A 21416-nucleotide genomic window follows, 5' to 3' on the forward strand; every position below is an offset into this window, starting at 1 on the left:
GTTGGGCAGAGCAGGTCTTGAGTGCTCTGTCTTATACGGGAAGAAAATTGGGGACCAGAACTATTTAGATAAATGTTTGGTGTTATGGTGAAAGTCACACAGTAGTTCCCCCTGACCCCCACTCACCCCGTGTATTGAGTTTGCTCTATTGCCCAGGTTGGAGTGCAGTGGTGCAATCCTGCTCACTGTAACAGCCACCTCCAGGGTTCAAGCGATTCTCCTGCCTCAGCCCCCTGGGTAACTGGGATTAAAGGCCCCTGCAGCCATGCCTGGCTAATTTTTGCATTTTTAGTAGGGATGGGGTTTCACCATGTAGGCCAGGCTGGTCTCGAACTCCTGACCTCAAGTGATCCACCCACTTTAGCCTCCCAAAGTGCTGGGATTACATGCGTGAACCACCACTCAATAATTTTGACACATAAAATTTTAGATGGTGTAGCTTAGAATTATGGTTTAGTTTTCCATTTTCTAATCACGGAACGTATTAAATGTTGTAAGCCATTCAGATTAGTTAGCACAAGTGGAAAATTGACAGTTATAGATCGTTGCAATGACGTATTCCACTTACGTAGTACGTTACCGCTTTCAGACTGCTTCCAATAAGTCCTACTAGAACTCTATAGAAACAATCAATTGAATAATGAGATTTTTTTGTATCTCATTTTACAGATTAGCAGTCCGAAGTTTTATATGCTGGATAGAAACTAATATTTGCTTTTCTGAAAAGTTTTTTTTAAAATAGAAATCTTGAATTCTGTTTCCTTATTGTGAGCTGCAGAGAGGCGGGTAATTAGTGGAGGAAATGGAGGTAATCCCAGATGGAAATTTAGGAGGTGAGGCCGGCGTCAGAACTGGGAAGAATGAATGCCCCCCAAATCCACAGTCACAGCTGAATGTCAGTCATGACTTCAGCGTGAAAGTCATCAGTTCTCTATTTCCAGATTGTCTTTTAAGGGATATACAGGGTTAGGACTGTGCAAGTAGGCCCTGTCTTGGAGGTTGGCTCTCCCTGGTCTACTGCTGTGGATTAAATGTGTATATACAATGACCTTCTGTTCAAGAACTCTTACTGGCCAGCAGAAAGCCTAACATAGGTAATCATTTTAAACAAAAGGGTGCAGGAAGTTGATGTTTAATAAAGGTTGGGAGGTAGAGGGTGAGGTGCCAACTTGCGTAACTACACACTCATAAAGACATTTTCCATTTAGTGTCGGCATGATTCAAATGGAAAATTATTTCCTTTTCACCAAGTGGACTTTGGAGAGAGAAGACAACTCTTAAGTTTCTAAACAAGGAAATGTCATGGTCATTTAACACTTTGGGGTAAAGATATTATATTTCAGCTGTAAACTCTGCCCTGCCCACACACTCTACCCTCAAGTCCCTCAAGCAACCTGTGCCATCTTGTGGGTATTTTTAAAAAACTAACTGCATATAATTTAAAAGCTAACAGCATGCATGGTCCATATATGAAATCATTTCTGTAGCATAATTGTACAGTCTTTGACAGTGCCTTTGATAAGCCCTGGGCATATATGGTAGTTTTAATTATTTACTTCTTACAAACAACTCATCATATAAAAGTAAATACCAGGTTGGGCGTGATGGCTCACACCTGTAATCCCAGCAGTTTGGGAGGCCGAGGCAGGCGGATCACCTGAGATTGGAAGTTCGAGATCAGCCTGATCAACAAGGAGAAACCTCTTTTCTATTAAAAATACAAAAAGAAAAAAAGCTGAGTGTGGTGACGCATGCCTGTAATCCCAGCTACTGGGAAGGCTGAGGCAGGAGAATTGCTTCAACCTGGGAGGCGGAGGTTGCGGAGAGCCGACATCCTGTGCCACTGCACTCCATCCTGGGCAGCAAGAGCAAAACTCTGTCTCAAAAAAAAAAGTAAATACTATCCTGAAACTTACTGTTTTGCCTCTTGTACTTGTTTACAGATTTTCATGAAAAAGTTTACTTTTTGATGGAATTTTGAAAATCATCTACAATATTTTGTGATATCTTAGACATCAAGGACTTTATTTTGTTTCCTCCTTTAGGAGGAGTATTTAGAATCATGTTTTACATTTTTGTTTAATAAATTGTTGAAAGAATGCTGACTTAGATAGAGAAATACAGTTGAGATTGTCAGAAGTCCGTTGGCTCAGGACTGCAGGCAGCTGGCACATGATCCTTCCCTACCTGCTTTTCCAGGTAGTTGTTTAGTCTGTGGCTGTCATAGCCTACGGGGTTGTGACCAGAGACCTACTTTAGTAAAAGGGTCTAGATGAGTATGTTCAGGATGTCACAGTAAATATGAAGTTCTGAGAAAGAGACAAAAATGGTAACTAGTAGCTATTGTCAACATTTAAGCGTTTTAGTTGGGTAGGAAGGATTAGTTAGTAAACAGATTACAGAAAAAGAACAAAGAAAAAATCTATAGATTCCGGTAATCATGAAGATGTTTCAGAAGACACATTGCTATTTACCACCATTTGATCTTTGAAACAATTTTATTTGAGATAAAATTAAGTATCATGAAATGCAGTGCACCTGGCTTAAGTGTGGAATTATATGAGTTTTGACAAATACACGTCGGTGTAACCATCACACCAATCAAGATACAGAATATGTCCATCACCCCAGAAAGTCTCCTTGACTGAATGAATACGTTATGGAGCTTTGGTCATCAAAAAAGTAAGGATGATAAGAAGGCTTGTTTTATACAGTTGATGACATCACAATAGCAACATACAATTGTGTGTTAGGAAGTTTCCAAAAGTTTTATTTAACTCTATAACAACCCTATGAGAAGGATTGGTGTATCAGTTTTTGTCCTTGAAGAAAATGAGATTATTTTTGACTTGTCGAGGGAAACTCAGTTCCTGAGTCAGTTTGGGAGCTCCCTGATAAATGTACGCCCCTCAGGTCAGGTGGCTATAGGGTCTGTAACTGTGCAGAGGTACCGGGTGTTTAGGTGGTTTGGTTATTGTGGGGAGGAGAGTGGAAATAGATGAAGATTACACATTTGAGTTGAGTTCACTGTCCATTGCTACTATTTATTAACTCTGTGTTTTAGGTGCTCAGCTTCTGGGAAAATCAGGTTTAGCATCTCAGGCGGAGATGGGGAAAAGTGACTGTCATGTGACCTGTCTGTCCCATGGGACTATCTACTGGGAGGACAGCTGTGGGAACACTTTTTGGACTTGGAAGAACTGTGTGCTGATGTTTTTATCTTTATCCATGATGGAGGCTGTGGCTCTCTGCTCATCCTGGCCTCACGTACTTTGCTGGGTGTGGGTGGAGAAGTGGAATGACAGGGTGTCAGGAGAGGCGGCCCCTCCTTGTCACGTCCTTGGATGTGCCAGACACTGTTTATACAGCACTTTCTCTCACCAGCCCTTCTGATGTCCAAAAGCTTCCAATCGCTTTTCAGCAGTGAGGTCAGCCACACTTGACAATGCTTGTCAAGTGTATTAGGAGAGTCTTTTAAAAATTTTTTATTTTTATTTTCTTTCTGAAATGTATAGCCATGATACAAAGTGGTATGTGTTGGTTTGAGGTGGGTAAGTTTGTAAGGGATCTGAGGAACTGATGTGTCATGGCCTGAGCGGAATTCTTTTGTGCATAAAATGCATCCCCCGCAGCGTGTTACATGTTAGTTGTTAACATAGCACCCTAACTCTTAATATGAAATGTGGAACCTGGCGCCTTCATACCGCTTGGGTGGATCCATTTCTTCCAGCCCACCCAATCACTCAACTACAGAGGCAGCATGGACACTTGATCCCAAATGGAACTTGTTTCTTTATAACCCCACTGCCTCACACATCCTCATTTCCCCTCACTTGGAGAAAACATATAATGTAGCAACCTCAAGATAAATCGGTCTTTTCTGGTTTGAAACAGTCACTCGCACATAAATACCCACTTGAGGATTTAAGTACTGTCAATTCACACTTCCTATCTGAGGCTTTTCTCTCCTGCAAAGAATGGATTTCCTTCTTCCCCAGCAGCACACCCACTTCTAAGCTGGTGCCTGGGTCCTGGAGGGGCTTTTATCTGAGCTGGTGCTTGGGTTCTGGAGGGGCTTTTATCTGAGCTGGTGCCTGGGTTCTGGAGGGGCTTTTATCTGAGCTGGTGCTTGGGTTCTGGAGGGGCTTTTATCTGAGCTGGTGCCTGGGCCCAGGAGGGGCTTTTATCTGAGCTGGTGCCTGAGTCCTGGAGGGGCTTTTATCTGAGCTGGTGCCTGGGCCCAGGAGGGGCTTTTATCTGAGCTGGTGCCTGGGTCCAGGAGGGGCTTTTATCTGAGCTGGTGCCTGGGCCCAGGAGGGGCTTTTATCTGAGCTGGTGCCTGGGCCCAGGAGGGGCTTTTATCTGAGCTGGTGCCTGGGTCCTGGAGGGGCTTTTATCTGAGCTGGTGCCTGGGTCCTGGAGGGGCTTTTATCTGAGCTGGTGCCTGGGTCCTGGAGGGGCTTTTATCTGAGCTGGTGCCTGGGCCCAGGAGGGGCTTTTATCTGAGCTGGTGCCTGGGTCCTGGAGGGGCTTTTATCTGAGCTGGTGCTTGGGTTCTGGAGGGGCTTTTATCTGAGCTGGTGCCTGGGCCCAGGAGGGGCTTTTATCTGAGCTGGTGCCTGGGTCCTGGAGGGGCTTTTATCTGAGCTGGTGCCTGGGTCCTGGAAGGGCTTTTATTTGAGCTGGTGCCTGGGTTCTGGAGGGGCTTTTATCTGAGCTGGTGCCTGGGCCCAGGAGGGGCTTTTATCTGAGCTGGTGCCTGGGTCCTGGAGGGGCTTTTATCTGAGCTGGTGCTTGGGTTCTGGAGGGGCTTTTATCTGAGCTGGTGCTTGGGTTCTGGAGGGGCTTTTATCTGAGGTGGTGCCTGGGTCCTGGAGGGGCTTTTATCTGAGCTGGTGCTTGGGTTCTGGAGGGGCTTTTATCTGAGCTGGTGCCTGGGTTCTGGAGGGGCTTTTATCTGAGCTGGTGCCTGGGCCCAGGAGGGGCTTTTATCTGAGCTGGTGCCTGGGTCCTGGAGGGGCTTTTATCTGAGCTGGTGCCTGGGTCCTGGAAGGGCTTTTATTTGAGCTGGTGCCTGGGTTCTGGAGGGGCTTTTATCTGAGCTGGTGCCTGGGCCCAGGAGGGGCTTTTATCTGAGCTGGTGCCTGGGTCCTGGAGGGGCTTTTATCTGAGCTGGTGCTTGGGTTCTGGAGGGGCTTTTATCTGAGCTGGTGCTTGGGTTCTGGAGGGGCTTTTATCTGAGGTGGTGCCTGGGTCCTGGAGGGGCTTTTATCTGAGCTGGTGCTTGGGTTCTGGAGGGGCTTTTATCTGAGCTGGTGCCTGGGTTCTGGAGGGGCTTTTATCTGAGCTGGTGCCTGGGTCCTGGAGGGGCTTTTATCTGAGCTGGTGCCTGGGCCCAGGAGGGGCTTTTATCTGAGCTGGTGCCTGGGTCCTGGAGGGGCTTTTATCTGAGCTGGTGCCTGGGTCCAGGAGGGGCTTTTATCTGAGCTGGTGCCTGGGCCCAGGAGGGGCTTTTATCTGAGCTGGTGCCTGGGTCCTGGAGGGGCTTTTATCTGAACTGGTGCCTGGGTCCTGGAGGGGCTTTTATCTGAGCTGGTGCCTGGGTCCTGGAGGGGCTTTGATTTGAGCTGGTGCCTGGGTCCTGGAGGGGCTTTGATTTGAGCTGGTGCCTGGGTCCTGGAGGGGCTTTTATCTGAGCTGGTGCCTGGGTCCTGGAGGGGCTTTGATTTGAGCTGGTGCCTGGGTCCTGGAGGGGCTTTTAGCATCATGGCAGCGGGTGAGGGCTATCTGGTGCCAGGTACTGCCTTCCAGACCTCTCTGGCCTCTGTGGAAGCAGCTCATCGAGGTTGGTCTTCAGGTACCTCTGTCCCCAGGCTTGTCTGTGTGTGGGTGAATGTGATTTCTGATGTGGCTTCCAGTACGAGAAGGGTCAGAATACACTGACCCTTTTTTGATGTGTTCTAGGCCCTTTTTTTTTTTTTTAAATTTTTCATTTTTACCGGAGATGTAGTCTCACTGTGTCACCCAGGCTGGAATGCATTGGCACGATCATGGCTCTCTGCAGCCTCCAAGCTCTTGGGCTTAAGTGATTCTCTGGCATCAGCCTCCTGAGTAGCTGTAACTATGGGCATGTGCCACCATGCCTAGCTGATTTTTAAATTTTTTGTAGAGACAGGATCTCACTATATTGCCCAGACTGGTCTTGAACTGGGTTCAGTAGATTCTCTTGCCTCCACCTCCCAAAGTGCCGGGATTACAGGCATTACCTACTGTACCTGGCCTTCAGCCTTTGCTGACCCATTAGCCCTCTCAGTACTTGCCTTTGTGTATTTCTTTCTCTCCTGGTCTGCTGCTTTGATGTTTGTGGAGGTGAGAAACTGCCCTCCAGATCCACCACTGCCTTTCTCACCTAGATCAGAGGTTCCAAATGTGCATCTATGACCCAGGGGTGCCTGGTGACAGGACATTGATGAGAACTTGGTGAGATGCCATAAAAATACAATGTACCAAGATTTTCATAAGGTTCCATTTATACTACCTAAGCTAAAGGAATGTTCTTTATGCTGCAGTTATGTACCCCCTTCACTTTTTTGTGTTAAAAATGTCCTTTGATCATGTGCTGGCAGTAATAAAAATTTTGTCTGAAGTGTCCTTCATGGCAGAATTAAAGCTGACATCCCCATGCTGTCTTTGCAGAGTTTTGGAGTGGGGATGTCACTGATCCATAAAATCTGAAAGGCTGAGAGGCACTCACCTGCCTGTGCCTTAGTCTCAGCTCAAGCTTTATCTCCTTCTGGAAGCGACGCTCCACTGTTTTCTCCATTTCTGTAGCAATGGAGCCTGTTTTCTGGGTCCCGCTTCTACCTTTGCAGTTTTGTAATTATTTACTGGTATGTTTTTGTCGTCTTGGATGAACTGGAGGCTCTTCGAAGGCTCCTTGATGGCTGGGACCATCTTGTTCACCATTGTGTTCCCATCACCTAGCAAAGCAGCTGGCATGTGATAGAGGACCAAGGAATGTTTATTGCATGAATAAAAGTTCTTGTTATATATAGGTGGGGCACAGTGGCTCATGCCTGTAATCCCAGGACTTCAGGAGGCTGAGGTGGGTGGATCACTTGAGGCCAGGAGTTTGAGACCAGCCTGGCCAACATGGTGAAACCCTGTTGCTGCAAAAAATACAAAAATTAGCCGCATGTAGTGGTATACATCTGTAATCCCAGCTTCTCAGCCAGTTGAGGTCCCAGAATCACTTGAAGCCGGGAGGTGGAGGTTGCAGTGAGCCAAGATTGTGCCACTGTACTCCAGCCTGGGACACAGAGCAAGACTCTGTAAAAAAAAAAAAAAAACCCAAAAAACAAAAACTCAAAAGTTCTTGTTATAAAAAGGCAACTCTGTAACGATGGTGGTGTGGCTGAACTTAATCCACATTTAGAGTTGAGAATACTCCTATTCCCTGCTCTTACATCAATGTAAGACGTTTTAGTTAGCAATCTAAACCCTGACAATTTTCTTTTCTTCTTTTTTTTTTTTCTGAGACAGAATTCTTGTTACCCAGGCTCGCGTGCAATGGCACCATCTTGGCTCACGGCAACTTCTGCCTCTCAGGTTCAAGTGATTCTCCTTCCTTATCTGTCAGAGATAAGGAGCTGACAGAGTGGTGTGAGAAGTGCCCCCATTCTTTAGCTGTGGAACTCCTCTGAGACTGTTCTGCATGCGATGGTGGAGATTTCTCCTTTTGTAGCTAGTTGGAACTCTGAATATAGTAAAAATGCACAGGGATCATTTCCTTCTTGAAAGTCTCTAATATGGTGGCTCATGCCCGTAATCCCAGCACTTTGGGAGGCCAAGGTGGGTGGATCACCTGAGATGAGGAGTTTGAGACCAGCCTGGCCATCTACTAAAAATACAGAATTATTCGTGCATGGTGGCATGTGCCTATAATCCCAGCTACTTGGGAGGCTGAGGAAGGAGAATCACTTGAACCTCAGAGGCAGAAGTTGCAGTGAGCCAAGATGGTGCCATTGCACTCGAGCCTGGGTAACAAGAATTCTGTCTCAGAAAAAAAAAAAGAAAAGAAAATGGTCAGGGTTTAGATTGCTAATTAAAATGTCTTACATTGATGTAACAGCAGGGAATAGGAGTAGTCTCAACTGTAAATGTGGATTAAGTTCAGCCACACCACCATTTTGCCTACAACAGCTAAGCTATAGGAAATTAGTATCAAAAGGAGAGATGTTATTTTATGTAATTTATGGGTAAATACTTTATACAGAGTTGAAATCATTTGAAGAAAGGCATGAGTAGATACTAAATTATTTGCTTTTAAAACATTTGGGGGCTATTGAATTCCACAAATCTCAGTTGAGTGAATTGTTTATTGAGAAATTGCCGTGGGCACGAATTGCATGTTACTGAATTGTTTGTTGAGAAATTACTGCTGGGAGCATTAAATTAGGTGTCTGCCTTGCCCCTGTACCGATGATTATAAAAACTGTCAGCAGTAGGCTGTGAGACCCTTGGAAGTCAGACTCAAGGACTGTCTTCATGGAGCCTTAGCCTATGAGTTGACACATCAGCTGCAGAATACAAAGCTAAACAATGGCCAACCTGTAAATTTCCACATTTTTCTCGTAGCACAACAGCATGCACTTTGCATACCTTTTTATTTAAAAAAAATTACATCATCTCCTCCTGCATGTCTAGTGAGGACAGATTCTGAGGACTGGTAGGCTAGCGCTTCCTACACTTGCCTCTAAGAAAGGCAAGAAGCAGCCAGTCCTGGAGCACTGAGACTTTGTTCTGCTTACGAGGATAAGGGAGGGGACTTGGCTGGTCTGGTCCGTGTTGTATTCCTTTGTATCACCTCCACCTCTAGCAGTCTCTGGAAAGTTCTAACTAAGGAATGGATGGAATGGACAGAATACCTCACTCACCTTCACAGTCAGACACTCCACTAGGCAGGTGCTTACTGTCAGAGCCAGGACCAGTGAGCGAATCCTTTTTGTTTTTTGGAGATGTAGCTCAGAGTCAAGCCAGATTGCCTTCTCAAATACAAAAGCCAACATCTTATCCTCACCACTTTCATAAGGTTTTTGTTCTTTCTTTCTTTTTTTTTTTTTTTTTTTTTTTTTTTACAGTTTCACTCTTGTTTCCCAGGTTGGTACAATCTCTGCTCACTGCAAACTCCGCCTCCCAGCTTCAGGCGATTCTCCTGCCTCAGCCTCCTGAGGTAGCTGGGATTACAGGCTCCCACCAGCACCATGCTTGGCTAATTTTTGTATTTTGAGTATAGATAGGATTTCACCATATTGTCCGGGCTGGTCTCAGACTCCTGACTTCAGGTGATCCACCTGCCTCTGCCTCCTAAAGTGCTGGGGCTACAGGCATGAGCCACTGTGTCCAACCAGGTTTCTTAAGGTCCTCATTTAATGTTACCAGTAGAAATCTGGGGATCAAACTTTTTTTATACCATAGACTTGTGGGTTCAGAAAAGATACTACAATTCTTTACAAAATCCAAGTTATGGATAAAGAAATGGCATCAGTTTTGATGTTATGATGGCCTTGGAGGGAAGATGTGAGATGAAATACATAAATGTACTTTATATTTTTGGATGTATTCTCCCATAAAACTTCACTGTTAAAACATTTAAACCTAGTTTGAGGTTCTTATGCTTTATTTTAAGAGTGAGATGGAAAAACCAATCAAATACTTATTTTGAATATATGGTTCTTAACATTCAAATTATTATAGTTGTCATTCATAGACGCATAGCAGAAGATAGTGTATAGTTTTAGCCTCAGATGTATGTCATGTTTCTGGCAGACATTTTCCAATTAGAAATGATACAGTATATGGTTATGTTTATAAACAGCACAAGGGAATACTTAACTTATTACATCGTCTTGGTATGCTATGCTTTTTTTTGAAAGATGACTAACATTTTCTTTGAATATTTTTATCAATACGTCTTTCCAAGGCTGTTACACACATCTGAAATCTCAGTGTTGTGAATGGACATGACATTTAAGAGGGGGGGACATCCCATCAGTGAGTTGTTTTAAATTTCCTGGCTAAAATCCATATATGAGTAGTATATGTCAGCTTTGATTTGTTAGCCCGATGAAACCAGGGACTTGGTTTCATTTGAAACGGGAACCTGGTCTTGGGTCTGACTAACCGAGCACCATCAGGTTAAAGGGGGTTGTCTTTGGAGGGCCTGTGTAGAACTTCGGACCGAGACTTGCTGTCTTAGCAGTGGAGTGTTGCTAATCCCAGAGGGACTTGCCTGGCTTCTGAAGGGTTTCTCTCTAAAGGCTGCCTCGTGATTATCTAGAGCCAAGTTAGGAATCACAGGGCCCGCCGCCGGTCTAAAAATAGCTACAGCCTACAAAGAGGGCCCTCAGGGCACAGAGCCACTGCTGCTTTCCCGATGCCAGAAGTTGATCACATAAGGGGGACAGGAGGTTGCCGAGCCCCAAAGACAGGTGTGGCGAGTGCAGGGAAGAGCAGGCGTTTCTTCTTGGCTTGTGCAAGGGGAGGTAAAAGTCTTAGTGGTTGATTTAAAAAATTTTAGAAATGAAAGTAAATATTGAAGTTAGTCTTTGTATGAGGCTAGGCTTACTGGGATATATTTCTGGATAATTCTGATTTGTAAGAAACTCTTTGGTGTTGAATGTTAGTCACTGTCAGTCAGGAGGAATGGAAACAGTAACACGTCTTGTTTCTTTATACTGTCTTCAACACAAAGTGAAGCCTTGTTTCAAAACTTGCAGACAACAAGCCACTTAAACAAAGACCTACACATTTTAAGCTGAAATTTATGGGAGGATTATTTGACATCCTTACTAATACCTCTTTGGATACAATATGATACAAATTGTATGTTGAAGTCATATGAGCTAGAAGAAACTTCCATTGGAAATTGAGACCCAAAATAATCCTTCCAGAATGGTAGCTGTTTTCTGATTGGCTATAAGATATTTGAAACTTAGTATTTCTTTTAGAGACTCCTTTTGTTCCATTTTAGGTGGAATCAGAACTTTAGAAGTTAGTGGAGTAAATAATCAGTGGTCAAGAACCAGGAGACTCTTATCCCTTGAAACCTTCAGGGTAGTTGTGGAGATGTGATTAGATAAGAGAGAATTCTGTTTGAACACCTACTGATTGAGGGATGAAATGTCATTGATTTTCAGATTCTTCCACAGCCCCTCAGGATTGACTGTGAAGTGTAAGCCTGTCATCTGTGTCATCTTGATTGTGGTGGCAGTAAGTGCTCCTTTGCCTTTGATGATGCTTCACATCACTTTTGCATAAGGTTAGTCTGTTGTTCGTTATTGTCTTAGGCCACTGGGTCCCCTTTTTGTATTAGGTGTGATAGGAGGCCATCAGAAGGCTTGGACTGAGGGATGGCAGGAACTGGGTACAATTCAGAAGGTTGACTCTGGTTTTTTTTTTTTTTTGAGACAGAGTCTTGTTCTGTCACCCAGGCTGCAGTGCAATGGTGTGATTTCGATTAACTGCAGCCTCTGCCTGCCTCCCAGATTCAAACAGTTCTCCTGCCTCAGCCTCCTGAGTAGCTGGGACTGTAGGCGCATGCCACTACACCTGGCTAATTTTTTGTATTTTTAGGAGAGACAAGGTTTCACGGTGTTAGCCAGGATTGTCTCTATCTCCTGACCTTGTGATCCGCCCACTTTGGACTCCCAAAGTGCTGGGATTACAGGCGTGAGCCACTGCACCTGGCCATGGGTGCTGTTTTGAGAATATATTGTAAGGAGGCAAGGGCTCATGACTTGCCCAGTTAGTCCCAGAGAGGGAAAGTGGTGACTTGGGCCAGGAATAATAGTGAAGGTGAGGATTGGTTGCATTTGAAATGTACTTTGAAACTCCAGTACTTATTGGAGTTGCTATTAGGGAGAGAGGGAAAGAGGCAGCTTAGTGCTGACTCCTGGGTTTTTGGCTTGAGGTACATTCATGATGTCTTATTGAAAACCAGGAACACTGGGAGAAGAAGGAAATGGACAGGGGTCTGAAAACCAATAGTTCCCTTGAAGCATGAGATTGTATCAGACTGTTCTTGCATTGCTAGAAAGAAATAACTGAAGCTAGGTAATGTATAAAGAAAAGAGGTTTAATTGGCTCATGGTTGTGCAGGCTATATAGGACACATGTTGCTGGCATGTGACTCTGGTGAGGCCTCAGGCAGCTTCCAATCATGACACAAGGCAGCAGGGACCTGGCACGTCACGTGGCGAGAGCAGGAGCAAGGGAATGGGGTGCGGGGATACCACACTGTGATTTTTGGTTTTGTTTTTTTGCCCTTCTTATGGAGCAGGGCTAAGCCATAAGAAGTCTGGCCAGAATCAGCTGCCACACACTTTTAAACAACCAGATGTGGACAGCCCCAAGCCTTTCATGAGGGATCTGCCCCCATAATCCCATCACCTCCCACCAGGCCCCACTTCCACCACTGGGGATCATGTATCAACGTGAAATTTGGAGGGGACACACATCCAACCCATATCAGAGATTCCGGTTAAACATGTAAATGGAGATGTCACATTGACAGTTGAGAATTCAAACCTGGAGCTTTGGGGAAAGATCAGTGCTAATGATGAGCTTGTGGGAATTATCATGAGTGTATTTGAAACAAGAGTGAGGGAGGGAAGAGAAGGGAATAAGGGACTGGGCCCTGTCCTCCCTCCCCCAACACTTGGAGGTGGATCAGAGAAGAATCCTTCAGAGGCATTTGCCAAAGAGAAGTCTGTGAGTTTAGAAGGAAAACTAAGATAGAGTAGTGAAGGGCCTTCCTCAGCCTTGATTCCCATCGTGTAAAGACATTTTTCTTTTGTCTAACTGGGACCATTTTGTCTAATTTTTGATGAGTGAGAGAGAGAGAGAGAGTATATGAGGTTGTGTGTGTGTAATTATCATTAGAAACCTTGATAAACTTCAGGAAACCTTGTTAAATAAATCATGGCAAATTGAGCCAGAAGGAAGAACAAATACAACAAATCTTTTAAACACCAGATCATGGGATTTAGTTACCCACAGGCAACCTCATTTCAGGGAAATACATACATGTGTTGATTATTTTTGAAATATTGACAAGGCTTGGAGGAACCTACTCCCTGACGGTCCCTAACATCCGAAACACGTCATTACATCTCCTGGCCACTGTCTGTAGGCTGTTTAAAGACCTTCATTTACTACGGCTTTTTTCTTAGGAGGTCCTAATCCTGATAATAGCAAAGTAGTAAAATATAACCATACTTCGTATGTTGAAACAGTTGAGTTGCTGTTGACTGTTGATCTAGTGACACATTTAGAAACCTTTCTACTCTCTGCCTCCTTACCTACTACTTACTCCTGGGGTCTAAGCTTGGGTGACTTGCCCAGAGAGGCCTTCTCTGACCCCTACTCCCATAATAGCAATCAGAGAATCCATGCTTTCCTATGTGGTCTGTAATTTGTTTATGTAGTTGTGTCTGCTTTTTGTCTGTTTTGTTCATGCTGTACTAGCTCATAGCAGAGCATTTGGCATAAGATGGGCACTCAGTACATTTAATGTATGACTGTCATCCAGTATTAGAAAACTGACATCTTACAGGTACCTCAGTAGCTTTGGTTTGGTATCTGAGCTCTGTGTCGTCTTTAATTTTATGTATTTTTGGAGATAGGGCCTTACTTGGTCACTCAGGCTGGAGTGCGGTGGTGCTATCTCAGCGCACTGCAGCCTACCCGTCCTGGGCCCAAACGGTCCTTCCACCTCAGCCTCCCAAGTAGCTGGGACTACAGGCACCCACCACCACACCTGGCTAATTTTTGTATTTTTTAGGAGAGACAGGGTTTCACCATGTTGCCCAGGCTGGTCTCGAACTCCTGGGCTCAAGCGATCTGCCTGCCTTCTCCCACAAGTGCTGGGACTACAGGCGTGAGCCACCACACCTGCCCTCCTCTTTAAGTCTGGTTTATTGATGTATAATTTACCTACAGCAAAATTTGCACTTTTTGGGTGTACAGTACAATGAATTTTGACAAACACATGTAGCTGTGCAACCAACCACAATCAACAAAATAGAAATTTTCACCATTTTGAAGTTTTCTTGTGCCCCTTTCAGTCATCTCTCATTCTTAGGCAAACACCAATCCTGTTCCCTTGGATTTGCCTTTCCAGAATATTGTATAAATGGAGGCATGCAATATAGAGCCTTTTGTGCATGACATCTTTTGCTTAGCATATGTGTTTGAGATACATCTGTGTGGTTTGTGTATCAGTGGTTTACGTTTCTTTTGTGGAATGGTGTTTCATCATATGAATGTACCACAGTTAAAAAAAAAAATCTACCATTGATGGACATTCAGGTTATTTCTAGCTTTTGGCAATTAGATTTTTCTTCTTCTTTTGGCAATCCGATTATCTTGTAGTTTAATAATACAAGATATTAAAGTGGCATCAGTAACCCACAGCTCCATAACCCCACCCACATCTGTTTTTATTTTCTTTCTTTGTTTTTCTGTGTGTTTTATGTAATAGTAATCATAAAACACAGAAACATTTTTCCTAGTTTTGTAAACTGCGTACTTCATACATAGTTGTATTTTACTGAGTTACTGGACTGTAATTTCCTAATTCCTTGTTGTCAACAGTGAGATCGTTTTTAAGTCTTCACAGATGTGAAATATATACCGAAAATTTTCTCAAATATTTCCTATAATAAATTTCTGACAGTAGTTTACTTAAGACTCTTAATAGAAAGTCATAAAAAGCCAAGCGAAAAGGGGCAAACACTGGATACGTGTGGTAAGGATATGGAGTCCTTCTGAGAACTCAGTGTCTGACAGGTTCTCAGGAACCAAGCCGGTAGGTAATCACTGTTTTTCATTTCTGCACCTCTTGCTACACTGGTCCCATCTTTGTCTCTGTAGAGACTTGCTTTCTCTGCTTCTGGATGTGTGGAGAAGGTGGCTGATGCACAGCGCTTGGATTTACGTTCTTTAGTTCCAGGACACACCGTGCCTGACGACTTTTTTTTTTTTTTCTTGAGACAGTCTTACTATGTCACCCAGGCTGAAGTACAGTGCTGAGATCTTGGCTCACTGCAGCCTCCTTTGCCTCCTGGGTTCCAGTGATTCTCCTGCTTCAGCCTCCAAGTAGCTGGGATTACAGGTGTGCGTGACCATGCCTAGCTAATTTTTGTTTTTCTTTGAAGTTTTAGTAAAGATGGGGTTTTGCCATGTTGGCCAGGCTGGTCTTGATCTTCTGACTTCAGTTGATCCACCCGCAATGGCCTCCCAAAGTGCTGCGATTATAGGCATGAGCCACCGTGCCCAGCCCTGACCACCTGTTTCAAATCCAAATGCTGGGGCTGGGAAAATCTTTCACTGTGTGAGCTAAGTTTCTGCATGAGGGCTAATTCACTAGCTCATTTAGTGGAACCTATTTCAGTGAGTAGGAGGAGTTGTGTTTAGAGAAAGGAGATTGTTGCAAACTAAGCCCACACCCAGAATTTTCCATTTTCAGTAAGATACCATGAAATCAAGTTTTATAGCTGTTGAAATTGGTCTCCAGAAAGCCAGTTGCAATTAGGTTTTAAAAGAGGAGAGAGCCCAGGGAGTATTACACATCTATTTCTTTATATTTGTATTTAGATATAAAACTAGTTAGTAGTGATTAAACATCACTCATCATCACCTATGAGTGATGTTTAATAGCAAATAATCTAATTTACAGTCAGCATTTATTATATAAACCTTGTATCTGAGATTTCTCTTTTTTTTTTTTTTTTTTTTTTGAGTCTGAGTCTCGCTCTGTCACCCAGGCTGGAGTGCAGCGGTACAGTCTTAGCTCACTACAACCTCCGCCTCCCGGATTCAAGTGATTCTTCTGCCTCAGCCTTCCAAATAGCTTGGACTAAAGACATGTGCCACAATGCCCAGCTATTTTCAGTAGAGATGGGGTTTTACCACGTTGGCCAGGCTGGTGAACTTGAGCTCAGGTGATCCACCCACCTTGGCCTCCCAAAATGCTGCGATTAGAGGCGTGACTGCAGCAGGCCACTTATCTGAGACTTCTGTGCAGTTGTCCATTGGTATCTTTGGGGATTGGTTCCAGGATCGCCCCTGCCTCCACCGTCAACGCCAAAATCTGAGAATGCTTAAGTCCCTTATATAAAATATCATAGTCTTTGCATATAAATGACATATACTCCCAAAGACTGCAAATCATCTCTACGTTACTTTTATTTATTTTTAATTTTTATTTTTTTTGAGATGGAGTTTCACTCTTGTTGCCCACGCTAGAGTGCAATGGCATGATCTCAGCTCACTGCAACCTCCGCCTCTTCAGTTCAAGTAATTCTCTTGCCTTAGCCTCCCAAGTTGCTGGGATTACTGGCATGTCCCACCAAGCCTGGCTAATTTTGTATTTTCAGAAGAGACGGAGTTTTTCCATGTTAGTCAGGCTGGTCTTGAACTCCCTGCCTCAGGTGATCTGCCCACCTCGGTCTCCCAAAGTGCTGGGATTGCAGGCATGAGCCACTACACCCAGCCTCTAGGTTACTTTTAATACCTAATGTAAATGCTATGTAAATAAATTTATACTTGTGTTATACTGTATTTTTTATTGTTACATATTTTTTCTCCTGATTATGTTGTCTGTAGTTGGCTGACTGTAAATAGAAGCAAGTTTTAAAGACCGCTTATCACCACAATGCATCCTAACTGAGATTTATTTAACCATGCAGAAGGACTTCCTTATTAAGTGGACCTTGACTGGGAATGTTCCATGCAGAGGTGTTGTGCCATTGTTTGCCTGCAAATTAGACCAGCACTGGTGCTGAATGGCTTGGTGGCTGAATTGGAGCGTAAGCACCTTTACTAAACTGAAAGGCCTGCTTAGTCATGTGACCCACTATTGGGCTGTGTGTCTTGTGGTCACTTTGATTTTTAGGCACCTGCTGGGGTCACCTAGGTTGGCCATGCTGCCTTACCAGGAGTCTGTACCTGAGCTCTGTTTGCCCAGTGTCTGGTGGCCATGGGTTCAGATGTTTTTCCTAATAATTTATTCTAAACAGCTACTTCGAAAAAAATCTTCCTGAGCATACTTGTGGTTACTATGCTAATTTTACTCTATGAAATAATATCTCTTTTATGATACTTAACAGGGTGAGGATTTCATTGAAGATTTTAACAGAACTTGCAAACTTAGGAAACTGGTTCATATGTACACATACATGGCTGCTTTCTGTGTCACCATCTAGCTTAGAAAAGCTTCCATCTGGCAGGCGTGTTGGGGGTGATACATGCTGTCATGCAGACCCTTTGCATTTGAGGATTGAATGTGTGAGGTCTTAGATACTCATCTCAGATACTCAGCCCAAAGTTTCAAGATCCCGAAGGTGGTACAGTATTTTTCTCCTATTTTGTAGATTGGGAACATTGAGGTATTGTGAGGTGAAGCCATTACCTGAGTCTTCGTTTGTGGTGTTGCTTAAAACAAAAATATGGTAAAATATACATAACAAAATTTACGTTTTAAACATTTTTAAGTGTACAGTTCAGTGGCACTAAGTACATTCACAAAGTTGTGTAAGTATCACCACTAGTTTTGGAACTTCTTCATAATCCCACACAGAAACTAGACCCATTTAATAATAGCTCACTATGTTCCACTTCCCCAGTCCCTGGTAACCTCGAATCTACTTTCCGGCTCTATTCATTTGACTACTCCAGGTACTTTATGTAAGTGGAATCATCCAATATTTGTCCTTTTCTGTTTTTTTTTTTTTTTTGACTTACAATATTTTCAGGGTTCAGCCATGTTGCAGTATGTCACAGAATTTCATTCCTTTCTATGGTTGAATAATATTCCACTGTATGTATAGACCACATTTTGTTTATCCACTCATCTGTCAGTAGTGGACACTGACACCTTTGGTGGTGTCCACTTTGTGGTTATTGTAAATACTGCTGTGAACATGGGTGTACAAATACCTCTTGGAGGCTCCATTTTCTGGTTTTGGGGGTATAAGAGTGGAATTTTTGGTCATATGGCAATTATATGTTTATCTCTTTGAGGAAGAACAAAATTATTTTCCATAGCTGCTACACATGTTACATTTCCACCAGCAATGCAAGAGGCTTCCAGTTCTCCATATCCTCACCAATATTTTGATAATAGGCATCCTAACGAATGTGAAGCGGTATCGCATTGTGATTTTGATTTGCGTTTCTCTAAAGACTAGTGATGTTGAGCATCTTCTCATGAGAGTCACCTTGATGGCATCACCTCCCCTTCCCTTTCTTTAAGTTTTAGAAAAGGGTAAACTTACTTTCATTTTCTTCTCCCCTTCTTATCCTCTTCTGATTTGAGACTGAGGTGGAAGTAACCAGAATCAAGTAGGAAAAGCAATAGCTTTGATTCTTTTTTCCACATCAAAACAAAGACCTAACTGGTGTTCAGTTTTTTGGCCCTTATGCAGATGTTAAGAACTAGTTTTTTTCCCCAAACTAGTAGTGGCTGCATTGTGGTTTAAATGGGTTTCAGATTGGAGGCCAGCCTGGGAGCTTATTAACAGAATGCTATTAAGAGAGAAATGCTGTTAATAGCATTTATCTAGGAAAATGAGCTTTGAGTTAAATAAATCTCCAGGCGAACTTTGGAAGATTATATGCTTGTGGGTTGGGGACTACCTTCACCAGCAGGATCATTAAGGTCACATAATGAGGTTATGGAGCTGAAGGAGGGAATGTAGATGTGAGGGCTGCACAGTGGGAAGAGCATGGACATTGAAATGACTAGATTTGCCTCCTAGGCCTGTTGACATACAGCCTGCTTTGGGCCCTAGCTTCCACCTCAGAAATGCTAGTCATTGATACATGCACATGTAGATGTGTGTCCAAGCTGGTTGACATAGGAGTGATGAGGGAGATGTCAGAGATCTTCCTGGAAAGGCCCTGTGGGATTTTGGTGCTACATTGCTATGATTTGAATGTGACTTCCAAAGTTTTGTTTGGAGGTGGAGTCTTTGGGAGGTAATTCAATTTAGGTGAGGTCATCAGAGGTGCCCCCATGATGGGACTGGTGGCTTTGTAAGAAGAGAGACCTGAGTTGGCCGGCTTTTACTCATGCACTATGGCCCTTCGTCATGATATGGCATAGCAAGATCTCTGACATCTCCCTCATCAAATTAAGGTGTCTTACCCTAGATTTGCCTTTATATAGGAAGGCCGCTGATACAGGCACTAGGCTTTTTGGCTTGCTTCAGGTCACCCCAGAGCATTTTTAGGCCACGTCTAATGACAGTGTGGCTAGCGTGACTCTTGAAGACTCTTCCCCCACCGCTGCACTCATGTATGGCTATCTGAGATATTGCAAAATATTTGAGAAGTTCGGTTCAGAGACACTTATTTCTAGTGATGTTTAATACAATCTTATTTTCCTTGGGGCTCTTTTTCCTAATCTTTAGGTTTTACCGTATATCTTTTTTTCTCTTGGATCCTCTCTGGCATACCAGGAGTAAAGAGAAATAACAGTTGCTCAGCCAGTTAACTTCTCACCCCAACTAGGTGAAAGTGAGGGAAAGTTGTGCATGTGTGTCTATTGAGTGAACTTAGGAAACTAGAAGGATAATTTAGTACATTGTAGTTTTTCTTCTGAACTTATCTTTGGGAGCTTAATCTCCTTTTGATTTCCTATTACGGCTTAGTCTTCTTATACAATCTTCATTTCCATACCAGTACTTTTCAAGGGCACCTTATGTTCATTTGGTTTCTGCTAATCTTTTATTCCATTGTGTTTTTTTGGTGCTGAATCACAGAGGGTTGCTTCAAAAGTTAGAAGAACTACCCTGGCTGTTTACAAAGTTGTGATTTGAAATGTTTTTACTTAGTGCCTGGATTCTCTTTAACATCCAGTGATAGTGGATTATAAAAACAAATTGAACATACTGTGTCTGGTTTTGGACTAGTTTCTCTGTAGGAAAGCTTAATCTGCTTTGCAGCCCACTAGAGTACTGAATGTACTGGTTTCTTATCTTAATTGGCATCAGCGATTGTAGCCAAAAGTACTTCCCTGGTATGACATCAGTTCGGAGTATGCTGGCCTCTTCTGCAGGGAAGCAGGACCAGATAATTATGTTTTAGCAGATGTAATGTAACAGTCATAATTATGAATCTCTTTACTTAAATCCCCTGTGGTATAGTCAGTAGGGATATTGAAAACAACAGGGATTCAACTTTGGATTATGCAAGTGAAATACTCATTCTTATTTTCACCTGTAGCTTTGGGACACAAACTGTTTAATATAGTATATTGGTGGAGGACATCTTTAAATGTTTAAGTTATTTTGTTCTGTAGGTATGTGTCTAGTTTCTGTAGGCATCCCTTTTAATACATATGATGTTCTGAAGGCAGGGTTAGTCTGCGGTATTCATGCCATTTCACTTATGGTGGCTAAATGGACAGGTTTTAAAGTGGATAAAAATTGGAACTTTATCCTAAATGCACTATGATTTTGCTTTCTTTCATACATTTATGAGGCAAGATGATGGTAAACTGAAGAAGAGGTGGAAGATAATTCTGATCCTCGTTCTGCCTCTAAATAATTGTATGGTCTTAAAAGTCATCCGGGCTGTTACCCTGCACAATTCTAGGGGCACCATGGCCATCATCTTTAATGTAAATGGACCAAAGGAGTTTCTGTCCATAGAATATGGTGTGAAATGGGGACTCCTAGAGTTATGCATTAGAGACACTACTAGAAATTGTTAACTTATTTTCTCTACACCACCGTTTTCTCACACGTAGAACTCATAGATTGGGTTTGAACCCAGCTACTCTAAACATTGGAAGATGATTCATCCGTGTTAGTCAATCTCTTTTCCATGAATGGACCCCATTTATAGGAAAATAGCAAAATTGTCTTTGTTCGTAAGAATTGTATTTAATTTCAAGAGAAGCTCATCTATTGTAGAGTTTGTTTTCATGTGTAGACTGCCTGCTTGCAAGACTTCTTGGCATGCATTTCAGGTGTCTGATTCAGACAGTCTGTTGTTGGAATTTGAAAGACATTGATTTAGGGACTACACTGACTATTTTGTAAAGTAACAGCTTTGATGACACTAGTTACTCACATTACTGAGAGCAGATATGCTGGCCCAAGATTGTGAATAAAAGATTTCCAGATCTTTTAATTGCAATGTCTGTGAAAGAAATGCTGATTTGAAAAGTTCAATCCATGAAGACTGAATTTGATTCCATTGGAGCATAAATATATTTTTAATGTTTTGATATTTAAATAAAATTCCAAAAGCAATTACAAATATTTAAATAATTATTTAAATTTATAAAGCAAACTTACGATGTAAAAGATCCCGCTGCCTCCCGTTCCTCATCACTGACCTGAGAT

The 21416-nt window shown here is 43.0% G+C and overlaps 1 protein-coding gene across 10 annotated transcripts in view; it reads left to right on the plus strand.

The window, feature by feature from the left end:
• The window catches only part of MTUS1 (microtubule associated scaffold protein 1), a 195091-nt gene that overhangs the window by 40021 nt on the left and 133654 nt on the right, over positions 1 to 21416 (plus strand). For 2 of the 10 annotated variants that reach the window (XM_002756898.6, XM_002756899.6), the window contains exon 2: positions 11199 to 11320. The exons of the other annotated variants lie outside the window; for them this stretch is intronic. The gene's annotated coding sequence lies outside the window, so the exon portion shown is untranslated. The remainder of the gene's footprint in view (positions 1 to 11198; positions 11321 to 21416) is intronic. 10 annotated transcript variants of the gene reach the window in all.

This window comes from Callithrix jacchus, chromosome 13 (genome assembly GCF_049354715.1).
Source record: "Callithrix jacchus isolate 240 chromosome 13, calJac240_pri, whole genome shotgun sequence".
NCBI classification, from domain to species: domain Eukaryota; kingdom Metazoa; phylum Chordata; class Mammalia; order Primates; family Cebidae; genus Callithrix; species Callithrix jacchus.